Raw genomic sequence first — 21,548 nt, 5'->3', positions numbered from 1 at the left:
CATAAGATTGTTTCCATCTCACATGTTATTAACTTAATTTCTATTCTGATCTTTTTTTCTTTGGTTTTGACCCTTTTTACAGGGTTTTAGTGATGTTCAAATTTCCACACTGAAGTAAAATGAAGCATTGACAAGAGAGAGGGAAAGGGAGATTATACAGGTAACATATTTTGAAATATTTGGATTGCCTAGGTCAGTAAATCCATCTTATTCATTTGTGGGTTGGTGTTATGAGGTTCAACGGCTATGCGTATTAGTATCATCTAAATGTTTCAGGACTTTATGGATAATTTTTGTTAAAGGTTGTAGAATCAGTGAAGGAACTTGTTCAAATCATAATAGATCTCTCAGTCCTTGTCATAGATCAAGTAAGTTTTTCTTTTGATACTTAGTGACCTGGAGTTTATGTGGATACCATGCATCATGTTATGATACATGTGATATTAACAGGGAACCATGTTTGATGGATTGATTACAATGTACATAATGTTGCAAGTTCAGTGGAAGATGGCTTTAAACAGTTAGAGAAGGTTCTCTCTCTTATTGCTTCTTTTTTTTTTGTCTTATGCTTTGTTCTTTGTCATTCTTTAATTGCCTAGATATCTAAAAGATGTGAGTTGGTTATGTTAGTCATAGAAAATATTTAAAACTGACCTCTTTTTTGCTTGTTATTTGCGATTATGAAGTAAATTTTGGTTGATGCCATAAAAGGAATTTGTTTGATGCCCATGAGCCAAATGGAGATGAATAGATAGTGACCCTTTCACTTAAAAAGGTTATGGAACATATACCTTGGTTGGTTCATGCTCTATGCTTTTTATCATGAGCAAATATTTGCTCGTGCATCTCGTTTTATTGTTCTACTCATTTTCACATTCTTGAATCTTGACTTTATATTACACGTTTATAAGTTTTATCAGTTGCCTAACTCTTATGAATTGCCATTTTATTAGTGTTCTTTTTCTCCAAACAATGATGTCTCCAAACAATGATGTCTTCCTGCCGGCCAAACAAAGTTTGGTAAAATTGTGACTGAAAATTGTTAAGGTATGACCACTATTCTAATTGTACCATATTTCTTGAGTTCATTGATCAAGTTATTATAATACTGCACCCCTTCTGGATTAACTGGCCCTCTACCATCTGCAACATGGCACCAATTAGAATCATGTAATGCTTAAACTATTTGGTCAGGAAAATAAATTATTGCAAGGTGAATGCCGACTAGGAATAACTCTGCTCCAGGAGATAGAGAATCTGTAGGCATCCAGGCCCATGTCATGCATCAACTTCACATCTTCCTGACAACAAGAAAAACCAAAATTTTATATGCCTACAGTTCACAGGATTGCATAATTGCCTAAAAAACTCACGATCGACCTTGTACTTGTGATACTGATCAGCTGCTATGTCTCCAGTTCTTTTGTCCTCTATTCTCCCTGAGATTCTGAAGACATTTTAGAGTTTGCAGTCACTAAATTAGTGCTTTTTTCTTGTTAAACGAAATTTAACCTTCGTGTGCAAAGGTGTCCCAGATGCAGGGAGTTCTTCCTCCCTCTGTAGCAGCCCCTTCCATCTTCATGAGATTGAGACCCAAAAGATTACACCATGCAAACTCAAGAAATTAGTTGAACTCTCAAGTTGAGGCAAATTAAGAACTAATGAGACTGCACCATGTAAACCTGTTCCTTCGGCATTATGTTTTATATTACCTCTTCAAATGTACTATTCAAGCTAATGTTTTGGGACACTAGAGAAGATATTAATGTTTGAACCCTATAATACATGCTGCTTGATCACTGGGAAAAATAATGTTTGCATGATTTATAATAGAAGCTTTGTATGCAGTGACATAGAATGAAAATTCTGCTTAATAAGAAATTTAAGAGCCACCATATTGTTTCAAGAGGTTACCATTTATGTTACGTAGATAACGCTTTTTGCACTTCTATTAGATGACTATATCAAATGATTTTTATGGTTATGTAATATTTATGCAGTGAAATTAGAATCACACGTACAGTTTAGTTGCTAATTTGTAATATATATCTTTATTCGAATAGGTGTCCTCAAGAGTATTGGGAAGAATGCCGACAAGCTAAAAAAATGAAGAGACTTTAACAAATTAAGGAGCACTAGGAGCTGCAATCCCTCCTCTTCACCGATATCTAAGTAGAAAATCTTGTGTTATATTGTTCTACCTTTGTTTTAATAGTGTTATCATTTTCTTGGTTGCTTATGAAATTTTGTTGGTTGCTTATGAAATTTCTTCAGAATGTTATAGATATTATTTTTGAATGTTAGAAAATTGTATATAAAATTTTATTTTGAAATTTAGTATTTTGAATGATTTATAATATTGGAAAATTGTGTATTAATTTTTTTTTATTTTTTTTCTAAAAAAGACAACGGGTTTTCACCGTTGTCGTAGATAGTTTAAAACTATTGTTGAAGACCCTGTTATTAAAGATAGACGCTCAAAGATAACGGTGAAAAACTGTTGTCTTTGAAGGAAAAGACAACAGTTTTTTACTGTTGTAAAAATGTTGTCTTTGCCTTCAAAGACAACGGTTAAAAACTGTTGTCTTTGGGCACCCCTTTTAACAACACGGCCTTTAACAACAGTTCAAAATGGGCTACGACAATGGTGAAAAATCGTTGTTGTTAGGCTTTTTTCTTGTAGTGGATACATGATCTATTACATGTTGTTAGTTAAGTTTTCATGCTATATGTTGTATAAACAAAACTTAGAATCTTACCTTAGGTTTTGTCCAAGGATGAACACAAGGTCTAGGGCAAGGTTTTGAAACCTAAACTATACTTGTTTGTGCTTCCTCATGATGTATGATTTTCTATACAATGTTAGATTGAATTTCCATGTCTTAAGTTGCATAAAAACCTAGAAACCTTACCTTTAGGTTTCGGCCAAGGTTGAATTAGAGGCTTAGAGAAAGATGTAGACCTAAAACTATACTTGTTTATGCTTCCTCATGATGTATGATTTTCTATACAATGTTAGATTGAATTTCCATGTCTTAAGTTGCATGAAAACATAGAAACCTTACCTTTAGGTTTTGGCCAAGGTTGAATTAGGGGCTTAGGGAAAGATGTAGACCTAAAACTATACTTGTTTGTGCTTCCTCATGATGTATGATTTTCTATACAATGTTAGAAGTTGCATGAAAACCTAGAAACCTTACCTTTAGGTATTGGCCAAAGTTGAATTAGAGGCTTAGAGAAAGTTGTAGACCTAAATTATACTTGTTATGCTTCCTCATGATGTATGATTTTCTATACAATGTTAGATTGAATTTCCATATCTTAAGTTGCATGAAAACCTAGAAATCTTATCTTTAAGTTTCGGCCAAGGTTGAATTAGAGGCTCAGAGAAAGTTGTAGACCTAAACTATACTTGTTTTATGCTTCCTCATGATGTATGATTTCCTATGCAATGTTAGGTTAAATTTACATGGCTTATGTTGCATGAAAAACCTAGAAATACCACCTTGAGGTTTCGGCCAAGGTTGAATAATTAGAGTTAGAACCTCACTTATGGTTACCAAAGGACTCACTTGCTATGCTATGTAGGTTGCAAAAGTTTCATGCATTGAATTGATTAAAGGAAAATTTAAACATGGCTTCATGTTTCGTCCAAGATAAGAAGAATGAGGTTAAGAAGCTACCTAGGGTTCCTAAGGTCTTGCATGTTATGATTAATGATTATGAGGACTTAGGTAGTTGATTTCACGTCTCCATGTTGTTTGAAAATCTATGATGTATGTTTGTATGTTTCGGCCAAGCATGATTTAGGGCTTGTAAGAAGTTTCAAAACCTTAATCATGCATGATGTTGGCTCTTATGATATGATATGAATTTCTATGTCACCATGTTAATTGATATGTGCACTTCATGTTATCATGTTATGTTTTTATGAGATGCTATATAATGTGCACTTCATGTTATCATGTTATGTTTTTATGATATGCTATATGTTATATGCACTTGGTGCCATCATGCTATGTTTATGCAAGGCTTAAGTAAGATGAAAAGCCTAAGAGATGCTTCCCTTAAGTTGGGATCAAGAGCACTCTTCATGATATGACAAGAAAATGAAATGTTATGATATGACAAGAACAAGATATGTTATGATATGACATGATATGACATGCTATTTTACTTTGTATGGCTTGTACCAAGGGTGGGCTCCACAAGCGCCCCTAGGTCGATGGTCTATGAAACGGGCCTAGTAAAAGGGATGAGCTCCTAAGCGCCCCTAGGTCGATGGTCTATGAAACGAGCCTAGTTCCTAGTAGGTTCAAGATTTGCTACCTTGGATCTACTTAGGATGCGCGCATTTATGTATGTATGTGGTACAAGCCGGGCCCTCATGTTGAGATTATGTTTAAGTATGTATATGATATATGTTTTCAAAAGGACATCTTGCATATACTCATTTCATGATACATGTTTTCAAAAGAACATCTTGCATCTACAAGTTCATGTTATATGGTTTCCTTTATGCTTTCTTAAGATGCTCTTGAAAATATGACTATGATGCTTATATGATCATGTTACTACTTTAAGTTTATGCTCTCACATGCTATGATATGAATTTATGTTTATGCTCTCACATGATATGATATGACTCTATGTTTATGCTCTCACATGATATGATATGAATTTATGCTTATGCTCTCACATGTTATGTTGTGATTTACCAAATGAGCATGTTACCACTTTATGTTCATGCATGATTCATGGTTTTTGTGAGTAGGAAAGGGACTTACTAAGCCTATGGACTTATAGTTTTTATGTTTCCTTGTACTGAAGAAAAAGGAAAGGAATGGCTAAACTAAGAGGAGCAGCAGGAAGGGCAAGAGTGTGTGTGGCAGTGGCACGGTGGAAGAAAACTACTTATTGCTTTTATGTTCTAAGTTTGCGTATGAACCATGTGTTGTCTTTATGCTTTGATAGTACTTGAACTAGTATGGATAGTTATGCACTTATGTTCTCCATGTTTCATGCTAGTATGCTTATGACATCATGAATCATGTTCCAAGTAGTTGATATTAATTAAGTTGTATGCATGAATTAGTATGTCTACATGTTCAATATGATAAGCATGATGATTAGTGTAGAAAAAAAACAAATAAATAACTGTTTCCGTTGCCATGATTTTATATGTATGCATGCACGTATGTATGTAAGTAAGTAACCCCGTCCCTCCTAAAGCAGTGGGAGGGGGGGCGTTACACTCTCCTCTTCTTCTCGAACCTAAATAGGTTCTTGTTTTAAATGAGAGAGCTCTTCTTCAAAGTTCATCCCTTTTTGAGCAATCACCTGGGGATCTCCCAAGGTCCGTCCGCTCCTAAGTTCAATTCGATTGCAGTGCTCCATAGGATTAACGTCAGGTTTACAGGAAGTAGTCCTGGTGCTCTGAAAGATGAAGAAGCTAACTGGGAAATTTGACTATCGTGAATCTTTTGATGTTTTTCAGAATTATCCATTCTCTGAGTAAGCTTCAAAATATCTTACTTCATTTCATTCTGATTTGAGATAATTTCTTCAAACATCTTTTTAATTTTAGACATTAGAAAGCCTTGAAAAGATTATTGTTGTTGAAAATTCTACTGCCCGGACTGAAAATTAGGTCTTGCCCCCATAGGTGGTCCTTGCTCTTGATTATTTCTATAAGAACAATTCGGATGACTTTTCCACCCGGGGTTATATGTATTTGAGTACGGGTTGTTCTACCTCTGATTGAAACTCATGATTGCATCACATTGCTCCAATTGATTGATTTGTGCAGAGATAGCTCCCAAAGGACATGAGTCACTAGAGTGATCAGTACTCCCACATACTTCACAAGTAGATACAATGGCATTGACCATATTTGATTTAGTCCCCATGCTTTCTAATTTCTTTGTATGAGCATCCAGTTTTGTAGCGATTAAAGTGACTACATCAACATCGAACTTTCCTGACACTTTTGTTGGGTTTACACAAGAATAACCACCACTTCTCTCATTTGCCCAATGATGATGATTTTGTGCTACACTTTCAATTATTTCCTCAACTTCATCAAGGCTTTTATTCATCAGTGCCCCTCCAACAGCTGAATCTAGGGACACCTTGGTGTGATAATTAATGGCATTATAGAATGTGTGAAACACTAACCACTTCTCTAAACCATGATGTGGGCATTGTTTGAGCATATTATTATATCTATCCCAAGCTTCAAATAAAGATTCTGAGTTAGCTTGTTTGAAACTTGCAATAAGATTCCTCATATGAGCCATTTTACTAGGTGGATAGAATTTGTCCAATAATTGTTGCTCGCACTATTCCCATGTGGTGATGCTATTTGGAGCTAAAGAGTTTAAGCATTTCTTAGCTCTGTCTCTTAAAGAAAACCCAAATAATAATAAACGTACTGCTTCAGAAGGAACACCATTTATTTTCATTGTGCCGCATATCTCATAGAAGACCTCCAAGTGTTGATTTGGGTCCTCATGCGGTCCTCCACCAAACTGATTCTGCTGCACCATAGAAATAATAGCCGGTTTGATCTCAAAATTATTTGCTTCAACAGAAGGTCTTGAAATGCTAGATCGAACCCCTCTAGCATAAGGTGCCGCATAATCCTTTAATGGTCTACTTTCCATGCTAGAATGTTCTTATTCTTCTTGATGTCTTTGTGAAGTTCTTCTTTTATGAAATGTTCTGTCTATTTCAGGGTCTAGAGAAGAAGTTCTCCTGCAAAGTTAGATCTTCGCATACACAAGAACAAGATTGTAAGATATATTTGTTAAAGAAAAGAATAAAGAAAGAGAAAAGTCAGATTAAAATAAAAACAGAGAAAGATTAGATTAGAATGCTAGAAATCTAGAATGAAAAATTAGAATTAGAATTAGAATTGCAACAAAATAAATTGTCAAGAAGTAGAAAGATATGCAAGATGAAAATAGAATTCTAAAGATTAGTTACAACTATGCTAATGAAAATAAAAGTTAATGTTTAGTCTTACTCAATTGATAATCTCTAATGTTATAGTGCAGTCCCCGGCAACGGCGCCAAAAACTTATTAACGTTCCGTAAGTTTATGGATACGTCGTCAGTAATAAAGAATGATACCGTATCCACAGGGACTGGTTATAACCACTAAAGATATCTCAACACGAATTAGCTAAACAACTAATCAATTGATTTATAAAAGATGGGTGCAACTATAGAAAGTAAAACCTAGAAGTAAAAGCATAAAAATAGGGATAAGGGCTATGATAAAGGATGTTCTAGGAGTGTTGGTTTCTTTGTAATATTATTCAATGTAAATGATCTACCAAATCTTATTCCTCAATTATCCATCATTTGTAGAAGGTTGTCGATTCTCTCTTGCAATACACAATCGGCCTAGGACTAAAATCTATATCTAAATACGATCAATTAGGAAGGATCCCCATGATGTCCTTACATGGGCTTGCCTATCACGTGCGTCCCTCAGATAATCAACATAGAAATGCATTACTTCTCAACCCATATTAAGATATAAAAGATTAATGCATACAATCTATCATACCCCCTTGAATGTCCTTATTTCCCCTTCAAGATTTTCCCTCAATCGTCCTTACACAGGCTTGTCTGTCACATACGCCCCTCGGATAATCGAATGAAGGATTACCTCGACAAGATCCACAAGACACTCAAACATTCAATCAAATATGGTAATTAAGTCCAATCACAACAATCCACACAAGATCAAATCGATACAAAATAAAACAACATCATAGAAATAGAAAATTGACAAATCTATAAGAGTTTACATCAAATCATATTACAAATACTCGCCCCATCCTAGAACAAGGAGATATAATCCATAGAACAAGAAAAGAAACCCAAAGATAGGAAGATTACAAGTATCTTGATCCCAAAATCTAAGAACGGATAGGGAAGAAAAGCTTATCTATGATGAAGAATGGTCTTCAGATCCAATCCTTGTTCCCGGAGTCGATTCATTGAAGATCTGCCCTTAGATCGTCGAAAAATCCCTCCAAGAAGATGAGGAATCGCCCAAATTTTGTCCTCTCCCAAAATGAAGAACTCCCCTTTCAAATCGTTAAAGAAACCCTTATATAGAGCAGAATTTTTGGGCACCACACGGCCCCGAGACCAAGCCGTGTGTGAGACACGACCTAGTTTATTCTCCTTACTGCCTATCTCACACGGCAGTGTGGTGCTCTGCCACTGCCCTCCTTGCACGGCCGTGTAGATCTACATGACCTGTGCTGCCTCCAATTCTGGAACTCATGCACAGCCGTATCTGGGACACGACCAAGGCTTGTTTGGCTTCTAGAAAAATTGTACGGTCGTATACTTCTTTAGCTCTGGAAGGCTTCAAAGTTGGCACGACCGTGTGATGCCCACACGGTCGTGACCTCTTCCTTTTCTGTAGGGGCTACACGGGTGATCATCACCACGTGGCCTGGACATTGCCCTGCTCGGCCAATACTGCATGGGTGAGGATCACCACACGACCTACGTCACTCTCCCCAACATGGCCATGTGACACTCCAAAAGGGTGTCTTCCTCCTTTCGTTAACTTGCATATTTATCCTTGATCATAAATTCTTCTCCAAATATGACTCCTATGTATAGAAAATGCACAAAAGTAGATCTCCGAACAAAAAGAGTAAATATGCTAAATGTAAAGCTGGAAGTACAAAAATGCATAGATAAAGCATGCGCAAAATATGTGAATGTGCGTCAAAACATGCTAAACAAGTGTATACAATCTACACACATCAATCTACAAAAAGGAAAAGAGGGACATACGGGAAGGTAGAAACCTTCAAAGCAAGGTTTGTTGCGAAGGGGTATAATCAGAAAGAGGGAATCGATTATGAGGAAACCTTTTCGCTAGTAGCTATGCTTAAATCTATCCAGATACTCTTATCTATTGCTGCTCATATAAATTATGAGGTTTGGAAAATGGATGTCAAGACAGCTTTCCATAACGAAAGTCTTGAAGAAAATATCCATATGAAGCAACCAGAGGCACTACAACAAAAACTGCAAACGACAACACCCCTACGACAACGGTTTTAAGAGAAAGCGTTGCGTATTTACTGAAAGACAACGGTTTTTGCCAAAACCGTTGTCTTTGAACTCCCCATTAAATATAAAAGACAACGGTTTTGGGAAAACTGTTGTCATTGAGAGATTTCAATTTGAATCAACAACACTTTTTACAACGGTTTTCTAAAACCGTTGTCTTTATGTGCTTTTTTAGGGGCTACGACAATAGTTTTAATAAAACCGTTGTCTTTGGCTTTATTCGTTTCATCATTTCCCCTCACAGTTTTGCTTTCCCTCTCTGCAAAATCTTTGCGCGCCGTATTTTCCCCTTAGCGTTCCTGAACCCTAAGCCATTTTTCTTTCCTCTCCTCGACTATCTCTTCACGCCATGACACCAAATGGAGCACTTGCGCGAGATTTGCAAGTGCCTCAAAACCCTAGTCGACTTCCTCCTCTGCCATTACGACAGCCTTCCGAAGCACGACCCCAAGCCATGGGATCCTCCCTTCGACCTGTCGCAGCCGAAGCTTGATCCGCCTCTCGTCGTCGCCGTCACCGTCTTCCTCTTCGTTGTTACTGCTCTCTCGTCTCGCTACCACCATGGTGAGTTATTCGTCAGTTTGTTCCTGTATAGGAAGGGCGGAGATCGAGGCACCGAACAACTAACTGTGTTTTCTGCCAAAGTTTCTAGGTTTTGCTGGATCTAAATCTATTCATCAGTTTGTTCCTGTGTAGGAAGGGCGGAGATCAAGGCACCGAACAACTAACTTCATTTTCTGCCAAAGTTTCTAGGTTTTGCTGGATCTAAATCTGAAGAATGTTTAGCTGTTGTAGATCGGTTCCAGAGGATTGGGGCGAACCCGAGGAGTTCTACCCTATCAGGCCAGATTAACGGGATGAGGTTCTCGCTTCTCGTTTCAAGCCCACTATTAGTTTCTCTTCTCCCTCGATTTTTTTCCCCCCTGTATGTTGCATCATTTATTTAGGTGAAAACAAGAGAAGGAAAGAAATTAAATCAAATGATTGATTTCTCTTATTTAGTCGGAAGATAACTGAGAAGAAGAGGAAGAATGCAATTCCATTCCTTAACCACTTCCTTCCATCCTGCTGTTTAGGTGAAACAAACAACGATTGTATGATGAAGTTTTTTTACCCCTTCATTCCTTTCCTTCTTTAGCATGCAACAAAATAGGGAGCCCCATGTCGAGCACATCAAAATGCATGTTTAGTTGCGTTAGTGTACTATTTTAAAGGATCTAGGTCTTCAAGATGAGCATTCTAATGCATGTGTCATCTTTCTTTGAATGTTTATGCTTTTAATCAAGTGTTAAAGGTTGCTCTTCTATCAATTCAGCCCAGAAAAATGCTTAGTGGAAGACGGTGGCGTTCTTCGTTCTCAGAAGAGGGGCATTTGGACATTACAAGAGTTCTTAGGAGGATACAAAGAGGGGTGAGTGATTTGTTGCACATATTACTGTTAGTGAACATCAGCGTAATTTATTTTATATCATTGTGTTAGGGAGTTCATCCGACAATAAAAGGAGAAGCTTGGGAGTTTCTACTTGGTTGTTATGACCCCAAAAGTACCTTCGACGAGCGCACACAATTAAGAGAGAGTCGAAGGTAACAATACTACCAAATATTCCCATTTTGTTTATCTTCTCAAAGCCAATATGAAAGTATTATTTTAATCAAAAGTTATGTTCTAAGTGATGCAACAACCATTTCTGTATAGTAAACTTATTATATATTAGTTCAGTTGACTTTTAATTGATACATTATATTTATATTTAGAAATAATTAAACTAGCGGGTGACAAAATTAAATACTATAAGATTAAATCTCAACATACTATAACGTGTGCCAAATTGTGCCAAAACAAAACCTTAACTTCTTGGAAGAGGAAGTTACAAAGAGTTTATTATATTCAATGTTTTATTTTTCAATTTGGTGTCTGCAAGGGAAGAAGAAATGCAGGGAGGATGCAGGGGAGGAAAAAATTCATGAGACACTTCCAGAGTACTGGATAATATAATTATCTTGGTAGCCACACAAAACAACTCCTTCAAAGACAGGAAGGGAGCTCAAATAAAAGACCTGTCCAGACAAGCATCCAGAAAAATCGATGGTGAAACACCGGCTAGCTACTACATAGACAAGAAGGAACTTTGGGAAATTCAACAACTTAGCCGTATTTGGGAAATTCAACAACTTAGCCGTATTTTGTAGTTCAGCCGTACAATTTTAGTCTAGTGCAAGGCCTTGGTCTTGACTTCACATATGGTATTGCTATATGTTCTTGTGCTTTACAACTTTGGGTTGGGAGGTTCCTGATTTCGAATAGAAAAGCTAATGGTGGAGAAATTATTACAGCTTTGTTTGCTGTAATTTTGAGTAGCCTGTAAGTAAGCTTTGTTATGAAATCTACATTCATCTCCAGTATATCTTTTCATTTTCTCTCTAGGATATCTTTTGTTCTCATTAAGTCTATCATTTTCAGGGGACTTAATCAAGTGGCTATCAATTTCTATTCATTTGAGCAAGGGAGAATTGCTGCTTACAAACTTTTTGAGATGATAAGCTGTTCAAATTCTTCTCTTAATCAGGATGGAAGTACCTTAGCTACAATGCAAGGAAATATTGAGTTCAGGAATGTTTACTTCAACTATCTTTCACGTCCAGAAATTCTCATACTGAGTAGTTTTTACCAAAATGTACCTGCTAGAAAAATTGTGGCCCTTGTTGGTAGGAATGATTCTAGAAAAAGTAGTATAATTCCTCTTATGGAGCGTTTCTATGATCTTACCTTAGGTTCGTCTTCTTTGACTACATTTTCCTATCATACACTAATGTACATTTCATTGATGCTTGACAGTTTTGTCTTGATTTCTTGATGCAGGTGAAGTTCTATTGGATGGGGAGATATAAAACATCTGAAGTTGGAATGGTTGAGAAGCCAAATTGGACTAGTTACCCAGGAACCAACTTTGTTAAGTTTGAGCATCAAGGATAATATAGCTTATGGAAGATCTGCTACATCTAATCAGATTGAAGAAGCTGCTAAAACAATTCATGCACATGATTTCATAACTTCTCTTGAAATGGGATACGAAACTCAGGTTGATCTTGCACATGTTTAATTTTGAGCTTGTCTTTTAATTATGTTTAATTTTGGGTGAGTCTCATTTGATATTCTATTTTGCATTACACTTATTGAACATGATGCAATATAGATTGGTAGGACTGGTTTAACATTGACTAAAGAACAGAAAATAAAAATCTCAATAGCTCGTGTTGTGCTTTCAAATCCTTCTATTCTTCTACTGGATGAGGTCACAAGTGGACTTGATTTTGAGGCCGAAAAGGTTGTTCAAGAGGCTCTGGATATTCTAATGTTGGGGAGATCCACTATTATAATAGCTAGACGCCTTAGTCTTATTCTGCTCTATATTTGACTCTAGAAGTTCTTTCAAATTTTCATTTGCAAATACATGACAGTTCTTTCCTTTAAATACATTTGCAAATTTGCTAGATTTTGTTACATTTACATGCCTTTTCTTCAGCCATTTAGTTTGCACTTGATAGTGTTAAAAGTCTACAGGTTCTAAGCATGTTTTGCATCTGTGTTACAGAGATTCCTATTGATCTGTTCCAAATTGAGCACTATATGGTAGTTACATTTTAGAAATACTTAGATTATGCTTTATGATGCACTGAATCCCAGGTGTTTTGACTCATGATATCCTAGAAGAGTTAACATTAATTTTTTCTCTTTGTGAGATGCACTTCCTTACATCATTTCATGGATATGCAGGTTTCAAGTTGTTCTTCTATAGTATCAAATGGACTACAAGAAGTTCCTACAATTCATTAAAGAGAAGAATAAGAGAATTCTGGATCATAAAGAGGCCTCCTTGAAATGGAAGCAGAAGCTTAAAGCTTGGTTGTTTGTTAATTTCCTTGTGTAGTTAATTTTTGAAATTTGAAGATAACATTTTCATGAATTGAATATAGTAAATATTTTGTTTTGTATTGGTGGTTTGTTTATATTAAATAAAGATTGGTTGTTTGTTATTATCATGTTACAACATGAACATTAAAGACAACGGCTAGAAATATTGTAAAAAGTACGTAACCACAATGGTTTTTTTTAGATATAAAAAGTGATAAAAGACAACAGTTTTATCTGTTGTAAAACATATTAAAATTATCTACCACAACGGTTTTAAAATTAATCTGTTATAAAAAGAGTCAACCACAACGGTTTATTTCTATTGTTGAAATTATCTACCACAACGGTTTTAAAACGTTATCGTATCCTTCGTAAACAAATTTTGAGTATATAAACAACAACGGATAAAAACCATTGTCAAATGTCTACAAAGACAACGGATTCAAAACCGTTGTCGTAGGGCAATACATTCTACAACGCCCTCAGTTACAACGGTTTTTTGACCCTACGACAACGGATAATATCCGTTGTCGTTTGCAGTTTTTGTTGTAGTGAGGGTTTATTGCAAAGGGCAAAGAGCATCTAGAATGTAAGCTCAATCGGTCTATTAATGTACTGAAGCAAGCTTCAAGGTCTTAGAACATCCAGTTTAATAAAGTGATCCAGTCTTATGAATTTATTCAGTGTTAGGATGAGTCTTGTGTATACAAGAAGTATGATGAAAACGTGGTGGTATTTCTTGTACTATACGTAGATGCTATTTTCTTAGTTGGCAACTATATCAAAGTGTTATCAGAAGTAAGGATAAGGTTGACCAAGCAATTCGATATGAAGGACTTGGGAGAATGCAAGCATATTCTTGGAATCAAAGTAATAAGGGATCGCAAGAAAAAATATTGTGCTTATCCCAAGCTTCATATATCGATACTATCCTAGCTCATTTTAGCATGCAAGACAACAAGAAAGGTTTTCTACCTTTTAGCATGGAGTATCTTTATCTAAAGAGATGTCTCCTAAGACATCAAAAGAGATAGAAGAAATGAAGGCAGTTCCTTATGCTTCAGCTGTAGGAAGCCTAATGTATGCTATGCACGAGACCAGATATCTGTTTTACCGTGGGCATGGTTAGTAGATGTCAAAGTAATCCAGGACAGGGACATTGGACTGTCATAAAGCATATATTAAAGTACCTAAAAAGGACTAGAGATTATATGCTAGCTTACAAGGCAAATGATTTGCTCCCTGTGGGTTACACGGATTCAAACTTCCAATCTGATAGGGACAATAGCAAACAAACCTCGGGGTTTTTGTGTTTACTTTAGGAGGTGAAGCCATAACTATGGAGGAGTGTTAAGCATAGGTGCTTTTTCGGACTCCACTATGGAAGCTGAGTATATGACAGCCTCTGAGCAGTCATAGAAGTTATATGGCTCAGAAACTTCATGATGGACTTAGATATGATTCCTGGTTTGCCCAAAAATTATTACAATTTATTGTGATAATAGTGGTGCAGTAGCAAACTCGAAGAAACCATGACTCCATAAGGCAAGTAAACACATCGAGCGCAAGTACCACCTAATACGAGACATCGTATAAACGAGGACAAGTTGTTGTCGCCTAGATTGCTTCAGATGATAACCTGGAAGATCCTTTCACTAAGGCCCTTAAGGCAAGAGCTTTTGATGGGCATGCAGAGGGGTTGGGAATCAAATGTATGGCAGGGTATATGGCAGCATAGTCTTTTAGTATAAGTGGGAGATTGCTGGAATGTATACTAAAAGCCTAGCTTTTTATATAAACATTTATTTAGAAATAAGAATCACATTGGTCAAATGTCTATATTTATGCTAAGTATAGTTGTCCATTTAATTTATATTGTAGATAACATGGTGTGAGGAGACACACAGAAGATCATGTTATCAGATCCTTATAAATTATAAATAGTAGCTCACAACCAAGATAGAATGGATAAACCATTGGAGTGATTGTAGTGTAATTTGGTATTAGTTTATCTAGACTATAAAATTACACTAGTACACTATGAGTGTATTAAGCAGGATCATTTGAGGTAGTTTCTTTTTATACTAACTATATATGAGAACAAACCCTCTATTATTATAGAAGTGCATGCTCTTAATCGTGATATAATAACAAACACTTATATTTAATATTTATTTCTTTAATTTATCAAATGGTGAGATTTATCTCGATAAATCAATAGGCCCGATAAGTTGGGAAATGATATCATTTATAAGGTGTGTTGTTGATTATAGAATGAAACTGTGTCATAGTAATCTAGGGTGATGATGCCCCCTTGAGGAGCTCATAAGGATTGTCATGTAAACCCTGTAGGTGGACTTAGTCCGACATGACAATGAAGTTGAGTGATACTATTCTTGGAGCTAGATATTAATTAAGTGAGTTGTCAGTAACTCATTTAATTAGTGGACATTCTATATCTTAAACACAGGGAGATTAATGCACTCATAATAAGAAGGAGTCCATAATGTAATTTGGGGTTGGTGCGATAGTTCAATAATAACTCTTTAGTGGTATGAGTTATTATTGATGAACTTTAGTTGGGTGTTCGGGATGAACACGGGAACCTCAAGTTCATCGAGAGACCAAAACCAATTTCTCCTCTCGGTCCCTATCATAGTCTCTATAAAACCTTGTATCCACTAAGTTCACTTCTTATCCAAGTAATGGGTCGGACACAACCTTGCTTAGAGTAAGGGGGTCAGCCAAGCATAGGCTTGGAGCCCAAGTAGTGGTCGGCCAAACCATGCTTGGTGTCCAAGCATGGGGCCGACCACTTAGGATTAAAGGGAGATTTTATTTTTTTTTATTAAAATCTTTCCTTTTGTAGTCATTCATGAAAGGGATTTAAAAGAGAAATTTTATTTTATAGTCATCCTCATGGTTTTAAAAAAGAGAGTTTTAGATTTTAAAATCTTTCCTTTTATAGCTATCTACAAAAGATTTAAAAGAGATTTTAATTTTGTTAAAATCTTTCTTTATTTGTAGTTATCTATAATGTTTAAAAGACAGATTTTAATTTTTGATAAAACTTTCCTTTTTTGTAACCATGATTTAAAAGGAGAAGTTTTAATTAATATTTCATTTTTTGTAGTTGTCTACATGATTTAAAAGAGAGAATAATTTTAAAACTTTCCTTTATTTCCATATACAATAGGAAATTTTAAAAGAGAGATTTTAATTATTTTTAAAATTTCCTCTTTTAAAGAGAGGCCACAAATAAGGAAGTTTTAATTATGTTTAAAACTTTCATTTTTGTAAACATAATGGTTTAAAAGGAAGCTTTAATTTTTTGTGTAAAAAATTTTCCTTTTTAGACTCCATGATGTGGTCGGCCATAGGAAGAAGAAAAGGAAGTTTTAATTAGACTTTCCTTTTTTCCCAAGATCAAGGATTATAAAAGAGAGAGAGAGGGTGTCTCATGAGATAATACAACCTAGGCTTTCTCCTCTCTTCCTTGTGTGGCCGGCACCCTTATTGTTCCTTTAAGGGCCGACGGAACACAAGCCTTGATTCTTTGGTGGCCGAATCTCTTCCATCCTCTTCTCTTTTGTTTTCTTCCTTTGAGGCCGGCGGTTCTTCAAGCTTCATCATCTTGGTGGCCGGTTGCTTGGAGAAGAAGAAGAAGAGAAGAAAATTTCCTATTTTGGCATCCCTTGATGGCTCAAGAGTCTTGGAGAAGAAGAAGTGGTCCCGGTGGAATTCATCTTGGTAGATCGTCGCCCATACGACGTCCAAGAGGATGTGAGGAATACAATAGAAGATCAAGAGGTCTTTAGCTACAAAGAAAGGTATAACTAGTTGTATTATTCCTCATCATACTAGTTTTCTTTGTATAAATTTTGAAATAACAAACACAAGAGGCAATTGGTTTTAGGCAATTGATTTTATATTTCGATTTTGTGTTTCTTTTATTTTTTCATCTTGTGATTCGATTGTTCTTAGTGGTTAAACCTAGGGTTACTATAAGGGGATTAAATATTGAATTTCTTTGAAAGGCTTTGTCTAGGAAGTGGTGGATGATCTCATAACCAAGAAGGCCTAGTGCCTCGCCATGTTTAACCTAGAAGCCGATCTTTGAAATAAATATTTAATCAACTTTGTAACATGGGTTGATTTGGATTAATAATGTTAAGCATCATTTGCGATCTAAGTCTAAACCTCTAATAAAAGATAAGTTGAACTTGGAATCAATAATGTTAAATTCTGTTTGCGATTCCAAGTTTAATTTCTAAAGAACACAATAGGTTGTTAGGAAAGGTTCAAGACTTGTACAGAATTTTTGTACAGGGGAACCAGTATGATATTCCGAGTAGTAACCAACAATTTGTATCAAAGCAAGGTTTTAGCCTCTGTGTGTTTGGTTTTTAGTTTAATTATGCACATACCATACATAATTTAGCCATGATAATAGTTGGATGTATAAATAGATTAACTCTGTGGTTGCATGCATCCTAGATTCAACTATTATTGCCATGTTGTGTTTATGTGTGATTGAACCCTCGGACATGTCGAGGGCATTTTATGTGTGTGCATGATTGTAATATTAAATACAGCAGGATCTGTATTAGTTATTAGGATTTTACATTTTGTTCGATCTAGATTATATGTACATTCCTTCGTGGAATATAGGATCAATAAATATAAAATTTTATTCTTGTCGCGGATCGTATCCTTGCGAGGCGTGGGTCTATTTGAGGACTAGAGGCACAGTGGCAAAAGAAGCAAGATAGATGCTACAACTAGACCCGATGGTGGTGGCTAAAGATGGCAGCGACTAGGGATGATGGCACACGGAGGACAACTATGGATAAGTGCCATAATAGTTGGATAATTATTTTTCTTATTTATTGCCTTTTAGGTTGTGTGTGCTTGTGTTTGTGTGCTTGTATGCATGTTAAAATTCCTCGTTCTAAATAACTAAGTGGGAGAGAAATTTAATTAAATTCCTCGGTCTCCATTACTGGTTTGTAAGTGATGCATTCAAACTTACGCGTTGGCTCTGAGTGCCTTCCTCCACATCGGATGAGTTTGTTTGCAGATCACTAGATCAAACTTCCTTAATGGATAATTATAGGAAATTATTTAGGATGTGTGTGATCTTCTCCAACTGAAGGGGCGCAATTCTATTTAGTGGACTTAGTATCAAGTAATGGTATACACTTAGGTACATTTAATAGTATCCTCCCCATCGGAGTCACTGGTATTATTTGAGTGACCGATGAAAAACCAACTATTAATTTATCATAAAGCTAGGAAAAAACCCCTCTTACAAATGTTTGAATTTGTATACGTCCACACTTTCGTGGCATACAAAATTCATGGTGTTTGAGGTAATTTTATTTGTCATAAAGTTAGGTTAACAAAATAAAATTAATGGGTAAAACCTCCTCTTACAAATAATTGAATTTGTATATGACCACACTATCGTGGTATACAAAATTCATGATATTTGAGGTAATTTAAGGTTGACAAGATAATTAATGGGTAGGACCCTCCTCTTACAAATATTTGAATTTGTATACGTCCACACTAACGTGGCATACAAAATTCACGGTGTTTGAGGTGTTGGTGAATATAAATGATATTATTTTGAGGAATCAATATTATTTTAAATTCTAAAGTTTTGACCAAATATTTGATCGAATGCAGACCAACTAGTAATTTTATTTTCATAAAGATAGGTTGACAAGAAAATAAAATTAATGGATAAAATCTCCTCTTACAAATGTTTGAATTTGTATACATCCACACTAACGTGGCATACAAAATTCACGGGGATTTTGAAGTGTTGGTCTTGACTAAATATTTTTATGATTCTTAGGAATTCAAATGTTTTTCAATCCCCTAGATGTTAGAGAATACACTTACTAGTCCCAATTATAGTAATTGAAAATAAAACTTAGACACTAAGGTGGACTGTCCTCTCAGAAATGAGAACAATAAAGGTGTATTTTGTTCATTAGTTGTTGAAACATGTTTATTGGTGTTATCTACCGGTACCTGGTGTGTAGATACGGGAGTCACTGATCATGTCTGCAATTCATTGCAGGGGTTCCAGGAAACCCGATAACTATATGGGCACTACTGCAAATGTAGCAGCTGTTGCAGTGGGAGATGTTTATCCTTTGATAGGAATAAAACATTAATTGTCTTTACATACCAAGTTTTAGAAAAAAAACTTGAATTCAGTTTCTAAAACTATTTTAGGATGGATATTCTGTCTCTTTTGATGACAAAGTTGTTATCAAGAAAAATAGGGAAGCTATCTGTTTTGGTATGTTGGATGGCAATACTCCCACGATGCAACAAATGGAAATTAATAACACATCTTCTAATTCTAATAAGAGAAAGTAACCTTCGAAAATAAACCAATCATATCTTTGGCATCTAAGGCTAGGACATATTAACTTGAGTAGGATTCAAAGATTAATAACCGATGGACTTTTGGGTTCATTGGTGGTGGAAAATTTTCCAACCTGCGAGTCTTACTTGGAAGGAAAAATGACCAAGAAGTCTTTTAATACTAAGGGGTATAGAGCCAAAGATGTGTTGGAATTATTCTGATTTGTGGGGACCTATGGCTATCCGGGCAAGAGGTGGCATCGAATATTTCATCTCTTTTGGAGACAACTATTCGAGATACGGGTACATTTACTTGATACACCGCAAGTCTGAGTGCTTTGATAAGTTCAAAGAGTACAAGGCTGATGTAGAAAAACGTCATGGTAAAAGTATCAAGACGCTACGGTTTGATTGTAGTGGCGAGTACCTCTTAGGAGAGTTTAGAAGTTACTTATCAGAGGTCGGGATTCAATCCCAACTGTCTGCACTTGGTATACCCCAATAGAATGGTGTGGCAGAACGAAGGTATAGGACTCTTATGGAAATAGTTAGATCAATGATGAGTTATTCAGAATTACCAAAAATTTATTTTGGGGATATACTCTAGAAATGACAATGAACATAGTACCTTCTAAGTCAGTACCCTCTACTCCCATAGAATTGTGTAATGGGCGTAAGCCTAGTTTGAAGCATATTCGGATTTGGGGTAGTCCGGCACATGTGCTAAAGGGAGACACTGATAAGTTGGAATCACGTACAGAAATTCGCTTGTTTGTGGGTTATCCTAAAGGAACGAAAGGTTGTTTATTTTATAGTCCTAAAGATCAGAAGGTCATTGTTAGCACCAATGCCCGATTTTTAGAAGAGGACTATGTAATGAACCACAAACCCATGAGTAAAATTATTCTTAAGGAAATAATAAAGGACACATCAAATCTAGTACCAATAGTAGAAGATAAGATACCACAAGAAACTGCAACACGTGTCACAAATGATGCACAATTACAGACAGTGTCTCGTCGTAGTGGGAGGGTTGATAGGCAACCTGAAAGATTTATGTTTTGGGAGAGTCTTTGGACTTGATCCCTGGTGAACATGAACCTGATCCCCAGACATATGACGAAGCACTCCAAGATAAAGATGCAACATCTTAGCAAAGAGCAATGAATTCATAAATAGAATCTAAGTATTCTAATAAAATTTGGGAGCTAGTAGAACCATCAAATAGTGTAAAAGCTATTGGATCTACAAAAAGGAAAAGAGGGGTAGACGGGAAGGTAGAAACCTTCAAAGCAAGGATTGTTGCGAAGGGGTATACTCAGAAAGAGGGAATCGATTATGAGGAAACCTTTTCGCTAGTAGCAATGCTTAAGTCTATCCGGATACTATTATCTATTGCTGCTCATATGGATTATGAGGTTTGGCAAATGGATGCCAAGACAACTTTTCTTAACGGAAGTCTTGAATAAAATATCCATATGAAGCAACCAGAGGGGTTTATTGCAAAGGGCAAAGAGCATTTAGTATGTAAGCTCAATCGGTCTATTTATGGACTGAAGCAAGCTTCAAGGTCTTGGAACATCCGGTTTAATAAAGTGATCCAGTATTATGGATTTATTCAGTGTCCGAATGAGTCTTATGTATACAAGAAGTGGGATGAAAATGTGGTGGTATTTCTTGTACTATACGCAGATGACATTTTATTAGTTGCCAACATTATCAAAATGTTATCAGAAGTAAGGGTATGATTCTCCAAGCAATTCGATATGAAGGACTTGGGAGAATGCGGACATATTCTTGGGATCAAAGTAATAAGGGATTGCAAGAAAAGAATGTTGTACGTATCCTAAGCTTTATATATCGATATTATCCTAGCTCTTTTTAGCATGCAAGACTCCAAGAAAGGTTTTGTACCTTTTGAGCATGAAGTATCTTTATCTAAAGAGATGTCTCCTAAGACATCAAAAGAGATAGAAGAAATGAAGACAGTTCCTTATGCTTCAGCTGTAGGAAGCCTAATGTATGCAATGCATGAAACTGAATATCTGTTTTGCCGTGGGCATGGTTAGCAGATGTCAAAGTAATCTAGGAAAGGGACATTGGACTACCGAAAAGCATATATTAAAGTACCTAACAAGGA

At 35.9% G+C, this 21,548-nt stretch overlaps 1 non-coding gene across 1 annotated transcript; it reads left to right on the top strand.

Annotated features, from left to right (window-relative positions):
- The first annotated feature begins 6,186 nt into the window (after positions 1–6,186).
- LOC122028368 lies at positions 6,187–6,292 on the top strand. The gene has a single exon (XR_006124762.1). It is a non-coding gene; the product is annotated as a small nucleolar RNA R71 (small nucleolar RNA).
- The last annotated feature ends 15,256 nt before the right edge of the window (positions 6,293–21,548 follow it).

Source organism: Zingiber officinale, chromosome 10A (assembly GCF_018446385.1).
Source record: "Zingiber officinale cultivar Zhangliang chromosome 10A, Zo_v1.1, whole genome shotgun sequence".
Taxonomy (NCBI): Eukaryota; Viridiplantae; Streptophyta; class Magnoliopsida; order Zingiberales; family Zingiberaceae; genus Zingiber; species Zingiber officinale.
This window is presented reverse-complemented; position numbering and strand designations above follow the sequence as displayed.